General features: G+C 36.1%; 1 non-coding gene across 1 annotated transcript; it reads left to right on the forward strand.

Moving 5' to 3' along the window:
- The first annotated feature begins 20,679 nt into the window (after positions 1-20,679).
- On the forward strand, positions 20,680-20,786 carry LOC131179742 (small nucleolar RNA R71). Its single transcript, XR_009148629.1, has one exon. It is a non-coding gene; the product is annotated as a small nucleolar RNA R71 (small nucleolar RNA).
- The last annotated feature ends 270 nt before the right edge of the window (positions 20,787-21,056 follow it).

Consider the following 21,056-nt stretch of genomic DNA (forward strand, 5'->3'; position numbering starts at 1 on the left):
CTTAACGTGATCAAATTACTGACCAAAGTTGGACAAAAAATCTGCCAGACCCAAAATCTCAGCATGAACAGTGCACGTGAACAGTAAACCTATTTTGGCCATAACTTGAGCTACAAAACTCCAAATGGAGTGATTCAAAAAAGGAAATTCAACTAGACAAAATAAGGAACAACTTTCATGTTTACCATTTCCTCAAATTCCCACTGTAAAAATAACAAATGGAACAGTAAAGATGAAGCATGAAAACCAAAAATTTTACTTAATTAGCATTAAGCTTAAAAATGGTATTGGCAACCAATACCAACAAGTTTGGAATACAAAATGTGGTATGTTTGAGGTGTTAAGACCAATACACCTATTTTCTATCCAAAAGTCAACATTTTTGTTGACCAATGAGGTGAATAGTGACACCAAAACCAAAAATTGGCAATTTTGCCAAAATGACCTAAGCTTTGAGAAAGTGACCAAAACTAACAAGTTTTGAATACAAAATGTGGTATGTTGGAGTATTAAAACCAATGTACCTATTGTTTATACAAAAGTCAACCTTTTAGTTGACTAATGAAATGAATAGTGACATGAAAACTTGAAATTCAAAAATTGTGAAACTTAAAAATGCAAAATGCCCTAGTAGGCCTAATGTGATTGGTTTGGATAGTTTGGCATGCCAATAGGGTATTGTTTTAGCAGTACTGCGAAAGGAAAGGCTTTATGCCTGTATTCATGGCTTCATGCCCGTATTCATGGCTTTTATGCCCGTATTCATGGCTTTTATGCCGATTATGTGATATTATGGCTTTTTAGCCATACTGACTGCATACGTGGTTGACGTTCTGCGTCCCATGGTATGACGGCTCGAGGCACCGCGGTGTCCAGTGCCAACGACCCGGTGTCCAGTGCCAACGACCCGTTATCCAGTCCAGTCGTCCAGTATAGGTTACTTGGGCATGGAAAAGTATAACTGTGATTGAACTAATTATTAAAGAAAATACGAAAATTAAGTATCAGGAATGATTACAAAAATACAAAGAAACTCAAGATCATGAAGAAAATAATTAACAAAATACATGAAGAAGTTAATATCATAAAACGTAATTAGCCCTCGACTAAACATTAAGTTGGTAATTATTCAGTTCTTATGAACACAATGGCTAAGAAATTATGATTTTTATTTGCATATTATTTCTTTCTATATTATTATTTGCACCATTAAGCTTTCTGCTTAGCGCGTCGCTTTTGCAACGCATAGGTACTGAAGATTGGACAGAGGGCCCAGTAGACCACAGATTCGGTACGGCAGTTCACAGTTCTGCATAGTGTCTGTGTCACCTCACTGTCTGCAGTGCATTGGTAGGACGCTAGATGTCATTTTGGTATTTTGTAATTGATTTTATTTTCTCATATGTATTTGAAACTTATGTAATGTATTTTGATATTCATGTAAATAATGAAAAGTGAGGTTGTAAATGGAAAAGTGAATGTTTATCTATGATTTATGCATGGTATCATATGAGATGGATGAATGAGAACTGAGATTGAACATTGTTGAGAATTTGATAAATGGAGTTGAGATGATGGAAAATGAATATAGGAAGTGTTTTTCACAGGTTCCGAAGAACGGTTTTCTCCATTTTTAGCCGGTACTCCGCCGAATTTTCTTTAAAATTTTCGGAACCTCAAATAAATTACAATTTCAATAAATGAATTATATTTCACAAGTTATATTCAAAACTACGATAAAAATGAATTAAGATAAAATAGAGTGCTCCGGCAAACTGAGTGACATAACTTGCTCGGCTACACTGTAGTCGGGTGAGGGGTGTCACACTTTTAATTCTAATTCTTGATTAAAAAGATTTTCTCATTAGAAACTCTTTTCTGATTAAATCTGTCTGTCCTGGCCAGGAACTTGAAACATCAAGAACAATTAAATGAACATAGGATTTTATCCCTATTTACTTAGGGTAACAGATTCCATCTTGATCAACCCCTACCTCCATATATAACTAGTAGGAGCCAACACATGCCCATATATTCATACACAGTACAAGTATGAAAGCAGTATCAAACTCAAACCACATATATATAAGATAATTGTGTTATCTCAGGTCTAAAGATTATATGCACTTATATGATTTATGACAATGCATTGACAAGAGTAAACTCCACGTGCTTGTCATAAGTGTACTAGTTCGGCCTCCTTATCATGCATAAGTGCCTAACATGTTTGTTATATGGCATGAGACTCACCATTCGATCTTATTTACATCTCACATAAATAAGTTGAGAACAAACATGATTACAATCTTTCTGGATAAGTCATATTGTTATTATGAAGTATCCTCGATTGTGAACTAATTTATGATACTTTGTGCTAGAAATACTGTCCCTCATATTCCTAACAACTTAAGAATAGAATTTCTAACAAAATATCAATGGACCTTTTCTATTACACATAAATATGTTATGTAAATGAAAAAGTGAAAATGCCTTTTTATTAATAAAACATATACAAGATACATACTAAATGATATGCTTTAGGGCATACTACTAACATTCTCTTACTAGCGCTAAAGCCATTCATTACAATAACTTAGACCCATCTTCTCAAGATGTTGGTCTAACTGAGCTTGTGACATAGGCTTAGTGAATGGATCAGCTGGATTTTCAGCTGATGCTATTTTCTGCATGGCTACATCGCCTTACCCAACTATCTCTCTGATAATGTGGTAGTGCCTTTCTATGTGTTTGGATTTTTGGTGAGACCGGGGTTCCTTATATCCAAACAACCTCTTTTGCAGCATCTGATGCAGCAATGTACTTGGCCTCTATAGTGGAATCTACAGTCGTACTCTGTTTGGAACTCTTCCAACTAACTGCACCTTGTTTCGCTGGTTTTACAACCCCACAAGTGCACGGATCGCTAACAAGTAATAAAGTGATGAGTAGAGTATCGTTCCCACGAGTACTTTGATTAGTAAGTACCAATCTACACAGTAATTTTGACTGTCTAGGTTATCGAATACTTAGGGAATAAAGTTTGTTAACCTTAGACACTTGAATTGTAAACTTAAAACAAAATGATTTATTTGAAACAATTATGGAATTAAGATTTCACACTTGAATCTTTCTAGGGATGTTATCTCAAGTTATCTTTCTTGAGTTCTACATCCTCTCTTCATTTTCCTTATGCATTTTGCTTCCTCAAAAAGGTATGTTATGTGTTTAGGCTAGGGGCTAGGTAAATAACATTGGTAAGCAATAAATTTTAAGGGATAAACATAGGCTTCAAGTTGGCTACAAGGGATATACATTTTAATTAGGGGGTGGCTAAGGCTTAGTGAGGCTATATCAAAGAATGCCTTAATCATTTCTTTATCAAGCATATGCCAGGATTTCGCCTTGATAGGTCCAAGAGATATGTTCTAGAGCTAGTGAGGCATTTTTTTAGGTTTGCTTGTATTTCAAAAATTATTCTCCTAATTTTACAAGTTCAATGTGATAAATTAATAGTTATGAAGATGTTTAACTAGTCTAGTTCCATTAAAGAGATTAGTTTCTTCACAAACAACATGTTAGAATCCCTTTTTGCCTATCTAGATACGTTCATTCCTCTATTCCGTGGAGTCTAATTATTAGCTTACTAGAATTTGGTTATAGTGCTAAGTTTCACAATTTAAAGTCCAAATTTTTTTTCAAAAATTTTCAAAAATTTTGATACACAAGAATAATATAGCTAAATTTAAACAATGTAATGATGTGCATGTAATGATTTGCAAATGTAATGATATGCAATACACTTGTATCCCCCCGTAAACTCAATCCAAACGTTATCCTCAATGTTAAAATAATATGCAAAATCAGAGAAAATGTGCAAAGATTATAAAGAAGCATATTATTTATTAGGTATTGAAAAGTTTGGACATTAAGCATATAAAAGAGACCTATGATTGCAACTTAGGACTAAGGCATGTAAGATATTACAATAAAGATCCTATCCTATAGTCCTAGCTCTAAAAGGTCTCTGATGGTGATGATGGCGATGCTGGCTCCTCCTCATCATCTAGCTTCTCCATTAGCTTGTCCAATTTATTATGGGCTTCCTAGAGGCTGTCCTTAATTGCTCACATTCTGCTGTATATTGTGGTCTCCATGCGCTGTAGGTATGCGAGGACCAGATCTGTTGGTGGTGGTGTGTATGGAGGCACTCGAACGGGGGACTCTTGAACCATCCACTCTTGGCCTTCTTCTTGAGGCTGTGAAGTCTCACCAAGTCCTTCTCTTGCTTCTTCTCTCCGAGGGATGGCGTTTCCTTCAGCATCTAGCAAGTAACATGTGTTGCCCACCTTCTTACATATCCCCATGGATATGCAGATAGTTTAATCTATTCTTAACGTTCCAGTAACAGAGCGCAGCCTGTGATGTCCTAGAATGAAGCCGAAGTGGAGGGAAATGGTTGTGACAAGGCTACCAAGCATGATGTGCCAGGTAAACTGATAACAGAGGCATCGAAGTGAAAGAACGAAAGCGTGAAAAATACAAGTTTATACTATTGAATTCAAAATTTTCACCTAGGGTCACATGCATCATGCAAGATTTATTTTTATCTATTTGATTTCAATGATAAACAACATATTAAAACTCTTTTAATATGCTTTTGGATCTGTATTTTCCATTTAAGATTTTAAAATTAATCAGATTAATTTTAGAACCCTAGATTAAATCAAGAACGATTACACTAACCTCTTGATGCACTGCAGCGTGTCTGCGCCTTTGAGATTCGTATTCAGGACACCAGATATTGTCCCTCTAGCTTGTCCACACCAAGAACACCTATGGCAGCCCTTGAACAGCTTCTAAAGCTTTTTCTATTAATTAGAAATTCAAGTTCTACCTTTTAAGAGATTAGAGATGTAAACAGGATACTAGAAACAATTTCTAGTGTTCTTAGTTCAAGAGATTGATGGCTAATCTCTTTGAATTGATGAGAGATGAAGAAGAATAGATGAAAAGCCTCAAAGTGGCGTGACAAAGGAGAGGAGTGGCTGCTGGTTGCTTTTTCTTTTCATAACAACACTTAAATAGCTAGGTTAACACATCAAACCCTTGCCACATGTCACTCTTTGATTAGCTCTAGGTTTAAGTGACCCAATCACATTGTGCCAAGTGTCAAACCTATATTTAATCTTGATTTTAATCATCATACATGATTAAAAAACATTTGGCAAGCTTATGTGTAATCCCATGTGTCACCATCTCATGGTGCCACGTGTCACACTGTGAAATGACCAAAATGCCCCTGTGTCTTAATTTTGAGTTCTTAACCCAAAATAATTATTTTTCTTCTTCTAATCAATTTATATCAAATATAAATTAATTAATTAATCTCTATTAATTAATTTCTCATTAAGTAAATTCATATTTAAACACTTTAAATATAAATTTAACTTATACTATACATCCAATAATCTAGATTTGGTTTCAAGTCATGCTAGGGACTTTGCAATTTAATTGCAAACCAAACCTATTTAATTAATCAATTAAACTCTTTAATTAATTAATTAAATCATATTTAAATAGGTGATAACTTGTGTATGTGTGTGACTTACTAGGCTTATCACTAATTGGCAATGAGACATGATATCAACTCTTAATATCATCATAACTCTTTCTTACCATAAATGATTTCTCTAAATCATTCTATGAACCTCATAGACCATGGTTAACACCTAGCATAGCATGCCATGGCCACCCAATTAGTTATAAGGTTTACCTTAAATGAACCTATAATCATATGTTACCATGCACTAGAATCTCTCTTTTACAAAATCCCAACTCAAGCTAGAGTCATGGTTTATGTCAAACTCCATTTGCTATGAATATTATGTTCTCTTTTAATTCCAGTTCTTGATTAAAAAGATTTTCTCATCAGAAACTCTTTTCTGAATAAATCTATCAGTCCTGGCCAGGAACTTGAAACATTAAGAACAATTAAATGAACATAGGATTTTATCTCTATTTACTTAGAGGAACAGATTCCATCTTGATCAACACCTACCTCCATATAAAACTAGTAGGAACCAACACATGCCCATATACCCATACATAGTACAAGTATGAAAGCAGTATCAAACTCAAACTACCTATATATAAGATAACTGTGCTATCTCAGGTCTAAAGATTATATGCACTGATATGATTTATGACAAAACATTGACAAGAGTAAACTCCATGTGCTTTTCATAAGTGTCACTGGTTCGGCCTACTTATCATTTATAAGTGCCTATCATGTTTGTTATATGGCATGAGACTCACCATTCCATCTTATTTATATCTCATATAAATAACTTGGGAACAAACATGAATACAATCTTTCTGGATAAGTCATGTCCTTATTATGAAGTATCCTCGATTGTGAACCTATTTATAATACTTTGTGCTAGAAATATTGTCACTCATATTCTTAACAACTTAAGAATAATATTTCTAACAAAATATCAATGGACCTTTTTCTATTACACACAAATATATTATGTAAACGGAAAAGTGGAAATGCCTTTTATTAATAAAAATATGCACAAGATACATACTAAATGATATGCTGTAGGGCATACTACTAACAATCTCCCACTAGCACTAGAGCCATTCATTACAATATCTTAGACCTATCTTCTCAAGATGTTGGTCTAACTGAGTCTATGACATAGGCTTAGTGAATGGATAAGCTGGATTTTCAGCTGATGCTATTTTCTGCATGGCTACATCGCGTCGCCCAACTATTTCTCTGATAATGTGGTAGCACCTTTCTATGTGTTTGGATTTCTGGTGAGACCTTGGTTCCTTAGCCTATATGACTGCTCCATTATTGTCACAGTGTAGTGGAACTGCTGACTCAATGGAATGAACTACTGTAAGTTCTATCACGAACTTCTTTATCCAAAGCGACTTCCTTTGCGGCATCGATGCGACAATATACTCGACCTGCGTAGTGGAATCTGCAGTCGTGCTCTGTTTGGAACTCTTCCAACTGACTGCACCTCCATTGCAAATGAACACATATCCAGAGGTAGACTTTCCATCATCGATATCTGATTGGAAGTCAGAATAAGTATAACCATCCAATTACAAGTCTCCGCCTCCATAAATCAAGAATAAATCCTTAGTTCTTCTCAAGTACTTAAGGATATTCTTGGACTATCGATGTTCCAAACCTGGATTGGATTGATACTTGCTAGTCAAACTAACAGCATATGCGATATCCGGCCTAGTACACAACATTGCATACATTAAACTTCCAATAGCCGAAGCATATGGAATCCTGGCCATCTTATCTCTTTCTTCAGGTGTTTTTGGAGACATCTCTTTATAAAGGTGGATGCCATGTCTCACTGGTAACAATCCTCTCTTGGAATCAAGCATGTTTAACCTCTTTAACACCTTTTCCAAGTATAGACTTTGAGATAAACCAATTATTCTTTTCGCTCTATCTCTATAGATGCGAATCCCAAGAATATAGGTTGCCTCCCCTAAGTCTTTCATGGAGAATGTATTTGACAACCATACCTTTATAGTCGTCAACATACCTGTGTCATTACCCATCAACAGTATGTCATCCACATATAAGACAAGGAAAGTGATAGCACTGTCACTAACCTTCTTATATACACATGGCTCATCCTCATTTTTGATAAAACCAAAGGATTTAATGGCTTCATCAAAACGGATGTTCCAACTCCTCGAAACTTGTTTCAACCCATAAATGGATTACTTTAGCTTGCATACCTTGGAACCATCTTGGGATTCAAAACCCCTTGGTTGTTCCATGAAAATGTTTTCTTCAATGTATCCATTGGGAAAAGCTGTTTTGACATCCATCTGCCGAATCTCATAATCATAGTATGCAGCTATTGCTAATAAAATCCTAATTGATTTAAGCATGGCAACAGGCGAGAAAGTCTCCTTATAGTCGATTCCTTGCCTTTGGCGAAACCTTTTCGCTACTAGCCTTGCCTTATAGGTCTTTACCTTTCCATCAAAACCAAATTTCTTCTTAAAAACCCATTTGTTCCCTATAGGTACAATACCTTCAGGTGGGTCAACAAGATCCCAAACTTGATTCTTATACATGGAATCAATTTCGAATTTCATAGCATCAATCCATTTTGAAGAGTATATATCTGATATAGCTTCTTCATAGGTAAGTGGATCATCTCCATGATCTACTTCTTCATGAGTAGACAACTCTTGTTCTTCTTCATGAAGAAAACCATATCTCACTGGTGGATGAGATACCCTGGTTGTTCAGCTGTAGATGTTTCATCAATGGGTATAGATTGACTAGATGGATCTATATCCATCTGATCTATTGGTTGGTCAGAATTCTCCAATTCTAACTCTATTTGCCTTCCTTTGCCTCCTTCTTGAACAAACTGTTGCTCAAGAAATGTGACATCTCTACTTATCACAACCTTTTGTGAAGTAGGCAAATAAAAATAATATCCAAAACTATTTTTTGGATATCCAACAAATCGACCTTTTTCTGATCTGGTCTCCAATTTATCAGTGTTCAGCTTTTTGATATAAGCTGGACAACCCCAAATCTTAACATGCTTAAGACTTGGTTTTCTTCCATGCCATATCTCATAAGGTGTGGAAGAAACTGATTTTGATGGAATCCAATTCAGAATATACAAAGCTAATTCTAATGCAAATCCCCAAAAGAAGATTGGCATATCAGTATAGCTCATCATACTACGTATCATATCCAATAGGGTACGATTTCTCCTTTCAGATACACCATTCAGCTGTTGCATTCCTGGAAGAGTCAACTGAGAAACAATGCCATGCTCTCTCAAGTATTCATCAAATTTAGTACTCAAATATTCACCTCCACGATCTGATCAAAGAGCTTTAATACTCTTTCCTGTTTGATTTTCTACTTCAGATTTAAATTCCTTAAACTTTTCAAAGGATTCATGTTTGTATTTCATCAAATACAAATACCCAAACCTTGATTTATCATCAGTAAAGGTAATAAAATAATGAAAACCCCCTCTAGCCATTTCTTTAAATGGACCACATACATCACTATGTATTATCTCCAAAATATTTTCAGCTCTTAGCCCTTGTCCAACAAAGGGTGATCTAGTCATTTTGCCCTGAAGGCAAGATTCACAAGTTGGAGTAGGCTCAGAGCCCAATGAGGATAAAATTCCCATTTTCTCCAGTTTTGCAATCCTATCTTTTGCAACATGACATAACCTTAAGTGCTAAATATATTTTGAACTTGAGTTGATTTTTACCATGGCATTGCATTCTTTTAGATTACTTGCATTCAATTTGTGTTTGTCATTATTATCCAAATAATAAAGACTATCATTCATATAACCCGAACCAACATATTTATTTCCAAAATAAATATTGCAAACATCATCTGTGAATTGAAATTCATAGCCATTTCTAGTCAAACTAGATATAGAAATGATGTTCTTAAAAGCATCAAGTACATATAAAATATTATCCAAACACAAAACATGTCCAAACATGTAAAAAGATTTAGATCCTATGGCTAAAGCTTCAACAGTTGCGCCATTGCCAATCCGGACTCTAATATCTTGAGAATGCAAGCTGGTACTGTTTGCTAGTTCCTACATATCATTAGAAATGTGAGAACTGGCACCAGTATCTAAAACACAAGCTGTAGATGAATTATGAGTATCATCAGAATCTAAATAACAAGATATGGACATACCTTCCGAAGGTGTGTCCTTCTTGTCCTTCAGAGAAGCAAGATACTCTGGGCAGTTCCTTTTCCAGTGCCCATCCTTTTGGCAGGGGAAACACTTTCCTTTGCCTCCATCAGCTTTAGTCTTCCTTTTCTGTTTAGCTATTTTCTTGGAAGGACCAGGAATCTGAGGTTTCTTTTTCTTATTGCCCTTCTTCTTGTTGGACTTTCCAGCAGAAGAAGATGCAACCAAAGCTACCTCTTTTCCTTTATTGCCTGGCATATTCTTTTGGGCAATAACCAGCATGTTGAGTAAACTAGCTAAGGTGCATTCCTGTTTAGTGATAGGGAAATTTGTCACAAAATTCCCAAAAGACTTAGGAAGGGACTGAAGGATCAAATCCGTCTGTAGTTGGAAATCCATGTTGAAGTCAAGATGTTCCAACTGTTCAATCAGCCGAATCATCTTGTGGACATGATCCCCAACATTCTGTCCCTCAGACATCCTCATACGGAATAGCTGTCTAGATATCTCATACCTAGCATTCCTGCTGTGCTCACCATACAACTCTTGTAGGTGTAGGAGAATCTCACTCGCACTCTGCATGTTCTCATGTTGCTTCTGTAACTCATTACTCATGGAAGCAAGCATGTAGCACTTAGCTCTCATATCATGCTCCTTCCACTTGTCCAAAGTTTTATATTCCTCTTGTGTGGCCTCTGGAGGTAAGGGACCAGGAACATTTGAATCTACAACATATCCTATATGTTCAAGGTTCAGGGCAAGTTTCAAATTTCTTAGCCAATCAGACAGATTAGGTCCTGTCAACCTATTGTGATCAAGTATGCTTGCAAGGATATTGGATGGTGGTGGTTGTTTTGTGCTCATTTTTATCAGAAAATTAACTGCAGAAAATAACCAGATTAATTAGTAAATGTATAATGTAATTAACCAAAATGATTATGGTCTTTTAATTAAATTGGTCGTCCCACTAACTTAGCGAATCCTACACTTCCAAAGTAGAAAACGGAAATCCTAGTTGGATAGATTTCTAGTGGGTGATTGAATTCTTATAATTCTATTGATCATCCTCAGGTACATCCATTATTGGAATTACAATAAACTATAAGTGAGCAACTCCTTGCCCATCACATCTTATGTGAGGTTCAATCCTTTACCTAGCCCCTAATGCTCAAAATCTCAGGTACATCCATTATTGACTTATCTTGCATTAGTTAAGTTGATCCCATTGAGCCAGTAATTATGCAAATAATTTTAATGTCCTCATGTACATCCAATATTGGCCACTAAACCATTTACAGAATTACTTTAATTATAGCATTTCCAACTTAATCATTTGTTTGGAAGATTTTATCGTCATTCTAATTACTATTAAGGTCTCACTTTGCACATTATCCAATTAGCATGCATATATCATATAATAGCATACATTCCCATACATCTCATGCATTCATGGATAAGAAATAAATATGGTATGATCATGGACTTTCTAAGGGATTCAATTCTGAGCCACCAAGAATTTAATCAAGGCATTCCTAGGTGCATTTCATTCATTCATTCATTTTACAAGAGTTGCTGAAGGAGTACATAATCAACACTTGATCTTGAATTCCTACCACTGGTCCCACCAATGCTCTTGACCTCCTAGAACTTCTTGCAATCCAATATTACATAGTAATCCTTGGCATACCAAGGCGAATTTACAAGAACTTAAATAAATGAAATTACAATCCAAAAAATATTAAAAACTTAATAATACATGCCCAAAATAAATTAAAATAAATTAATTAATTTACAATCCTAAAGAAACATAAAAGAAATAAATCCAATCACATTGGTCTTTTATAGTCCATGATCATCCATCATGCATATCACTATTTAACAATTAAATAAAACATACATACTTAAATTAAATTGAATATCTCATATTCAACTTAAAAATCCAGATTTGAATATGATTAAAATAAATTTAAAAATTTAGATTTGAATCTCATTCAAACAAATTTAAAAATTCAGATTTGAATCACATTCAAACAACTTTAAAAATTCAGATTTGAATCACATTCAAACATTTTTTAAAAAATCAGATTTGAATCACATTCAAACATTTTTTAAAAAAGCAGATCTGAATTTTATTCAATCAAATTTAAAAAATCAGATTTAAATATGATTCAAACAACTTTAAAAATTCAGATTTGAATCACATTCAAATAACTTTTAAAATTCAGATTTGAATCACATTCAAACAATTTTTAAAATTCTGATTTGAATCATAATTTACTTGTGTGATTAAAAATTCTAATTAAACATTTTAATTAGTCATATGATGAACCTTTCATCATGCAACAATTGCAGAATTTAATAACAACCATGCGCACCATGATCTTCCCAAGCCATGCGCACCATGTTGGAGTTCATCAAGCATGCCGCCACACCTCTTGATCCAACCAGCAATGGATCAATCATATCACGATCAAATCACACAATTAAATCATATAATCAACAATCTAAATGGCAAATATAGTGGCTCTGATACCAATTGAAGGAATGGAAGCATGAAAAACACAAGTTTATACCATTGAATTCAAAATTTTCACCTAGGGTCACATGCATCATGCAAGATTTATTTTTATCTATTTGATTTCAATGATAAACAACATATTAAAACTCTTTTAATATGTTTTTGGATATGTATTTGCCATTTAAGATTTTAAAATTAATCAGATTAATTTTAGAACCCTAGATTAAATCAAGAATGATTACACTAACCTCTTGATGCACTGCAGCGTGTCTGCGCCTTTGAGATTCGTCTTCAGGACACCAGATGTTGTCCCTCTAGCTTGTCCACACCAAGAACACCTATGGCAGCCCTTGAACAGCTTCTAAAGCTTTTTCTATTAATTAGAAATTCAAGTTCTGCCTTTTAAGAGATTAGAGATGTAAACAGGACACTAGAAATAATTTCTAGTGTTCTTAGTTCAAGAGATTGATGGCTAATCTCTTTGAATTGATGAGAGATGAAGAAGAATAGATGAAAAGCCTCAAAGTGGCGTGATAAAGGAGAGGAGTGGCTGCTGGTTGCCTTTTCTTTTCATAACAGCACTTAAATAGCTAGGTTAACACATTAAACCCTTGCCACATGTCACCCTTTGATTAGCTCTAGGTTTAAGTGACCCAATCACATTGTGCCGAATGTCAAACCTATATTTAATCTTGATTTTAATCATCTTACATGATTAAAAAACATTTGGCAAGCTTATGTGTAATCCCATGTGTCACCATCTCATGGTGCCACGTGTCACACTGTGAAATGACCAAAATGCCCCTATGTCTTAATTTTGAGTTCTTAACCCAAAATAATTATTTTTCTTCTTCTAATCAATTTATATCAAATATAAATTAATTAATTAATCTCAATTAATTAATTTCTCATTAAGTAAATTCATATTTAAACACTTTAAATATAAATTTAACTTATACTATACATCCAATAATCTAGATTTGGTTTCAAGTCATGCTAGGGACTTTGCAATTTAATTGCAAACCAAACCTATTTAATTAGTCAATTAAACTCTTTAATTAATTAATTAAATCATATTTAAATAGGTGATAACTTGTGTATGTGTGTGACTTACTAGGCTCATCACTAATTGGTAATGAGACATGATATCAACTCTTAATATCATCAGAACTCTTTCTTACCATAAATGATTTCTCTAAATCATTTTATGAACCTCATAGACCATGGTTAACACCTAGCATAGCATGCCATGGCCACCCAATTAGTAATAAGGTTTACCTTAAATGAACCTATAATCATATGTTACCATGCACTAGAATCTCTCTTTTACAAAATCCCAACTCAAGCTGGAGTCATGGTTTATGTCAAACTCCATTTGCTATGAATATTAAGTACTCATTTAATACCAGTTCTTGATTAAAAGATTTTCTCATCAGAAACTCTTTTCTGAATAAATCTATCTGTCCTGGCCAGGAACTTGAAACATCAAGAACAATTAAATGAACATAGGATTTTATCTCTATTTACTTAGAGGAACAGATTCCATCTTGATCAACACCTACCTCCATATATAACTAGTAGGAGCCAACACATGCCCATATACCCATACATAGTACAAGTATGAAAGCAGTATCAAACTCAAACTACCTATATACAAGATAACTGTGCTATCTCAGATCTAAAGATTATATGCACTGATATGATTTATGACAAAACATTGACAAGAGTAAACTCCATGTGCTTGTCATAAGTGTCACTGGCTCAGCCTACTTATCATTTATAAGTGCCTATCATATTTGTTATATGGCATGAGACTCACCATTCCATCTTATTTATATCTCATATAAAGAACTTGGGAACGAACATGAATACAATCTTTCTGGATAAGTCATGTCCTTATTATGAAGTATCCTCGATTGTGAACCTATTTATGATACTTTGTGCTAGAAATATTGTCACTCATATTCTTAACAACTTAAGAATAATATTTCTAACAAAGTATCAATGGACCTTTTCTATTACACATAAATATATTATGTAAACGGAAAAGTGGAAATACCTTTTATTAATAAAAATATGTACAAGATACATACTAAATGATATGCTCTAGGGCATACTACTAACACGAAGATGGTTGCATAAAAAGAAGCCGGTGCTACAGCGCTGTCCAGTGACCATACACCATAAGAAGAATAGGTCGTTGGCGTTTACAATGCCAAGGCTGTCACCACCACCCAAGATGATGTGCGCGGCGAACCAATGCATACAGCGCAGAGCTGGACTTGTGATGCCCATGGATTTGGAGTTGCTAGAGTTATATGGCTCTGTGTTCTGGGTAATGAAAATCCAAAACTTGATGTTGTTGTAGAGAATGTGGTTCCTAGGGATCTCCTGGTGGCCGACGCTATCAAAGTCGAAGATGGTGTTGAACTCATATATGTTCATCACCCGGTCAACATCGAGGTGGCGAAATTCAATCCTGCCCCTATCCTCCCTGTTGGTAGGCTATAAGGTGGCCTTAAAACTACCCAAAACTCTAGTGTGGTGTCCTTGTATGCTGGAAATTGGAGTTGGGTGAACCTTATCCACACGACGCTATTGAGTAGCCCATTGATTTCATTTTGCAGCCTGATTTGCTCCAGCAGTGGAAAATCCATGTATTTGGTGGAGCTTATTTTCCGAGTGTGAAGTAAGGTGCATATTGCCTTATGGGCATCACCACAGAATCCCCAAGGAATGGAGATTTTGGGTTATGGAGCGGCTTGTGGTTTGGGGATGCGGTGGAGGATGGGCTGGTTGAGATGGTTGGGGAGAGGCTACCCTTATTCTTGGGTGTTGGGGTGGACGCTGAGGTGGAGAAGATGAGGATTCTCCTCTTTGCCTCGAGGAAGAGTCGATTCTTCTCGTAGATCGCTTTACAGAAGCCATTGATGAGTTTTTGGGAAGGAAAAGAGTAGGGTTTGGTGAAGGGAGATGAGATTTGAGGGGTTTTTATAGGCTAGGAGGAGTGGAGATGAAGGGTTTTACCTTTATGAATGGTTTTAATGCTAGGGGTGCATTTAAAAAGTCATTAGGACTCTTCATTTCACGTGTTTCACACCCCAGGAGTCGCATCTATGACATGATACACGGGTCGTGTATCACTACACTGGTCCTGACATGTAGAATCATATAAATTTCTGCCTGAAAATTTCAAATTCTGTGATAGTACACGGTCCGTGTAAATGAGCTCTAGGACCCGTGTAACTTTTTGTCTCCCGAGTTACTTTAGTAGATATGTTACATGGCCCGTGTCAAATACAAGGAGGCCTGTGTAACTCCCTAGCTTTAAGTTATTCTACTAGAAACATTACGCGATTCGTGTAAATTGGGCAATGGACCCGTGTAACTTTCTGTCTCCCTCAGAGTTAAAAATGCAAGAAATTTACGGACTAGAAAGTTACACGGGGCGTGTAAAACCAGTATACGACCCGTGTAATTTTCTAATTTTCCAAATTATTGTTAAATGAAAAATTTTTATCATCACAATACAGAAAATGGATGTAAAGTTTAGCAATAGAGCTACTTCCCTAGTTTTGTCCAAATTTCCCTTTTGTAGTTTTGACTTGGTGATTCCTTTCCTCTCTTGTTCTCTACTCCCCTTTCCAAAAAAAAATCCTACAAAATGAAATGCTAATAAGTATGAAATAAAAATCAAAATGAAAAAGGAGGAAAAAAAGAAAAGTTCAGAAAAATTTTTGGGTTGCCTCCTAAAAAGTGTTTGTTTATAGTCTTTAGCTAGACTTTGCTTGTTTATGGTCTATCGGTAGGATGGTCAAGGGTGTAATTGACTCTCATTTCTACGGGTTCTCCCTAAAAGTAAGGCTTCAGCCTCTGGCCATTGACCTTAAATGCACCTGAGGTTTCGCTCCACACTTCTACTGCTCCATGTGGGAAGACTTGGGTGACCTTGAAAGGTTCGGACCATCTTGATTTTAGCTTCCCTGGAAAGAGTTTCAATCTAGAGTTGAATAAGAGGACAAGATCTCCTTCTTTTCTTTATTTCCTTACTATGCGCCTGTCATAACATCTTTTGGTTTTATCCTTGAAAATTTTGGCATTTTCATACGCATCCTGTCGGATTTCTTCCAACTCATTTAGTTGTAGGAGTCTTTTCTCACCAGCAGCTTTGAGGTCAAAGTTTAGGATCTGAATTGCCCAGTAAGCTTTATACTCAAGTTCAATAGGGAGATGGCATGATTTTCCATAAACCAGTCAGATGGGTTTTGTGCCAATTAGGGTTTTATATACAGTGCGGTACGCCCATAGTGCATCATCTAACTTCATGCACCAGTCCTTCCTGGATTAATTTACAGTTTTCTCCAGAATTTGCTTTAGTTCCCTATTTGAGATTTCTACTTGACCGCGGGTTTGAGGATGATAAGATGTGGCCACCTTGTGAGTCACTCCATACTTTTTCAGTAGTGTTTCGAATTATTGGTTATAGAAGTGACTTCCTCCATCACTGATTATTGCTCGTGGTATGCCAAATCTTGTGAAGATGTTCTTCTTAAGGAACCTTGTGACCACTCTAGCATCGTTGGTTAGTGTTGCAATTGCTTCTACCCATTTTGACACATAATCAACTCCAACCATAATATACTTGTTTCCTCAGGAAGAGGGAAATGGGCCCATGAAGTCTATTCCCCATACATCAAACAATTCTATCTCAAATATATCATGCAGTGGCATTTCATTCCTTCTTGAACTGTTACCTGTTCTTTGGCATTGATCACAACTTAGCACAAAGGATCTTACATCCTTAAACAAATGTGGCCAGTAAAACCCTACTTGCAAAATCTTGGCTATGGTTTTTAAGGTGCCGAAGTGTCCTCCATATAGTGATGAATGGCAGTGATGAATGATACTTTCCATATCTTGCTCTGGTATGCATCTTCTTATCAGCCCATCATTACATCTCTTGTACAGTAGAGGTTCCTCCCATATGTAATATCTCACATCATGTAGGAATTTCTTCATTTGCTGATAAGTCATGTTTGGAGGTAGTACCCTGCATACAAGAAAATTAACAAAGTCAGCGTACCATGGAGCTGTGGAGAATGCAAGTAACTGCTCATTAGGAAATGAATCATCAATTGGCAAATCTTCGAAGTCCTCTGTGTACTCCAATTTTAGTCTGGAAAGATGGTCAGCTACTACATTTTCAAATCCTTTTTTTATCCTTGATTTCAAGGTCAAATTCTTACAGAAGTAAAATTTATTGAATCAGCCTTGGTTTTGCTTCCTTCTTGTTCAAAAGGTATCGAATTGCAGCATGATCTATGAATATAGTGACTTTTGATCCAATGAGGTAAGATCTCGAATGGTAGATCCCACTTTGGTGGCTGCATTATTGGTCCTGATATTAGGGCCTCTTTGATCCTGTTAAAGGAGACAAGGCAATTTTCATCAAAATCAAAGGGAACATCTTGACTTAACAACTTGGTAAGTAGCTTAGCTATTTTGGAAAAGTCTTTGATGAATCTTCTGTAGAATCCTGCATGTCCCAAAAAGCTTTGCACTCCCTTGACTGATGTTGGGGGTGGCATGTTTTCAATGATCTCAATTTTTGCCTTATCAACTTCAATTCCTCTTTCTGATATCAAATGTCCCAGAACTATGCCTTCCCTTACCATGAAGTGGCATTTTTCCCAATTTAGGACCAGGTTTGATTTTTCACATCTTTGGAACACCTTAGATAAATTAGCTAGGCAATCATCAAAAGTAGTTTCATAGACAAAAAAATCATCTATAAAAACTTCCATGATATCTTCAATATAATCAAAAAAGATAACCATCATGCATCTTTGAAAGGTAGCAGGGGCATTACAAAGACCAAAAGGCATTCTCCTATATGCAAATGTTCCATAGAGACAAGTGAATGTTGTCTTTTCTTGGTCTTCTGGGTGAATAGGAATTTGTAAGAATCCCGAATACCCATCTAGATAACAGAAATAAGAGTGTTTCACTAAGCTTTCTAACATTTGGTCGATGAAGGGGAGAGGGAAATGGTTTTTTCTGGTAGCACTATTCAAATTCCTATAATCTATGCACATTTGCCAACCAGTGACTACTCTAGTAGGGATTAGTTCATTGTTTACATTTTGGATAATAGTTGTCTCACCTTTCTTAGGAACTACATGTACTGGACTAACCCATTTACTCTCAGAAATTGGGTATATGATACCGGCATCTAATAGTTTTAAAATTTCTTTCTTGACTACTTCTGTCATGTTTGGGTTAAGTATTCTTTGGTGTTCGATCGTGGGTTTACTATTTTCTTCCATGGGTATCCTATGCATGCAAATCAAAGGGTTAATTCCCTTCAGGTTTTCTATTTTATACCCTATGGCTTTGCTATGGATCCTAAGTTCTCTTAATAATTTTTCTTATTCTAACTTAGATAGGCTAGCATTGATTATAAGAGGATATTTAGAATTTGAGTCCAGAAATGTGTACCTTAGCGAGAAGGGGAGAGGTTTAAGCTCTACCTGTTTGGCGTTTTCCTGGAGCTTACCTTTGGTTTGTTCCTCCTTCAACTTCTCCATCTCGGAAGCCTTAGCTAAGGGTAGGGGTGGATGAGCTGCCAACTGTTGTGCACAGGCTGCTATTTCTATATTTTCATTATCCACTACGTGGTTGTGGACAATATATGCTTCATGAGGATCTTTAGGATGTGTCATATGAAATTCCTTTTTAACTTGTTTGTCAATTATGTAAACCTTGAAGCATTCATCAAGTTCAAATTTGTGTTTCTTTGTGTTGAACAAGTTGAACACCACTTCTTCTTCTTCTTTTACCTTGAGGGTTAATCACCCATTTTTGACATCTATGATGGCTTCGGTAGTTGCCAAGAATGGTCTTCCCAAGATGATAGAAATTTGAACATCTTCTTCCATCTCAAGGACAACAAAGTCTAGTGGAATGAAGAATTTGCCCACTTTGATAGGAATGTTCTCAAGTATTCCCACAAGATATTTAATAGATCGATCAGCCAATTGCAATGAGATTGTTGTGGGCTTCAGTTCTTCGATCTCCAGCTTTTTGCATATTGATAGAGGCATTAAACTAATGCTTGCCCCAAGATAGTAGAGGGCCTTGTCTATTTTCTTGTTACCAATAAGGCAAGGTATGGAGAAGCTTCCTGGATCCTTAAACTTTGGAGGTAGTTTATTTTGCAGTATGGCATTGCATTCCTCTATTAGAGCTACTATTTCATAGTCTTCTAGCTTTTTTTTCTTTGATAGAATTTCCTTAAGAAATTTGGCATAGGATGGCATCTGAAAAAGTGCTTCAGTGAGGGGGATATTAATGTAAAGTTTCTACAAAACCTCCAAAAACTTCCCAAACTGCTTGTCCAATTTGGCTTTCTGAAATCTCTAAGGAAAAGGTAGGGGAGGTTGGCATGGCTCTGGTAATTTCTTTGTCTTCCTTGCTTCCTCTTCCTAATCTTTCTTAGCTTCTTCCTCCTTTTTCTCTGCTTGGCCTTTAGATTTTTCTATGGTTTCCTCTGTTGGTTCTACCTTTGGTTGTACTAGAGTTCTCCCACTCCTCAGTGTAACTGCCTTACAATGCTCTCTTGGGTTCATTTCTGGTTGGCTAGGCAGTTTGCCAGCAGCCTTACTTGAAGAACTTGCTTGCTGAGCAATTTGATTCTCTAGCATCTTGTTATGAGCAGCAAGTTGGTCCACTCTGGAAGTCCGCTGTTTAATCAATTCATTTTGTTATTGTTGAGCTACTAGGAATCCTTCCATCATGGTTTCCATGGTCATTTTTAGTTTAGGTTGTTTAGCTTGGAGAGGTAGTGATGGCTATGCAAAGTTTTGACCTCTGTTCTAAAATCCAGGGGGTGCTGGTGATTTGTACCCTTATTACTTGTTTATTGGCTGGTTCTGCTAATTGGACCATGGGAAATTTGGGTGGTTCCTCCATCTAGGGTTGTAAGTATTTGAATATGGATTGTCGGGCTGCCTCTGGTTGTAGTTTTCTCCATTATTCACATAGTTCATATGCTCTATGTAGGGTTCATTGAAATTACTGTATTTTGAACTCATGTATCCTCCTCCATAGCTATCCTCATGTTGACTGTTTGTACCAACTGCATTCGCTTCTATTCTTTCGAGTCTCTTTGTGAGCCGATCAAATTGAGCATTTATCATGCTTAGGGCGTCTACTTCCAGGACCCCTGCAGTTCTCTTTGTATTTTCTCTTTCATTTGACCACTCATAATTATGGTATGCAACCCTTTCTAGAAGTTCAAGTGCTTGTGTCACTGTTTTCAACATTAGATCACCCTCTGCAGCTGAATCAACTGTGCTCCTTGTAGAGGGTAGTAATCCATTATAGAAATTTTGCACTAATAGCGAATCTTCTATGCCATGGTGTGGACATTCCCTCTGCAGGTCTTTATATCTTTCCCATGAATCAAAGAGTGATTCTCCTTCCTTTTGTCTAAAGGTGTTGAGCTCAAGCCTCAGTTTTGCAGTCTTTACAGGTGGAAAATACCTTGCTAGAAAAGCTTAAGAGAGGTTTTCCCAAGTGGTGAATGTCCTAGCCAGTTGAGAAAGTAACCACTTCCTTGCTCTATCCCGAAGAGAGAATGGGAATGCTCTGAGTCTTATTGCTTGATCAGACACTCAATTCACCTTGAATGTGTTACATAGGGCAAGAAAGCACTGGAGGTGATAGTGTGGGTATTCTGTTGGTGAACCTACAAACTGAGTTTGTTGAATCATTTCGAGCCATGCTGA

The sequence above is a fragment of the Hevea brasiliensis genome, chromosome 4 (genome assembly GCF_030052815.1).
Source record: "Hevea brasiliensis isolate MT/VB/25A 57/8 chromosome 4, ASM3005281v1, whole genome shotgun sequence".
NCBI lineage: Eukaryota > Viridiplantae > Streptophyta > Magnoliopsida > Malpighiales > Euphorbiaceae > Hevea > Hevea brasiliensis.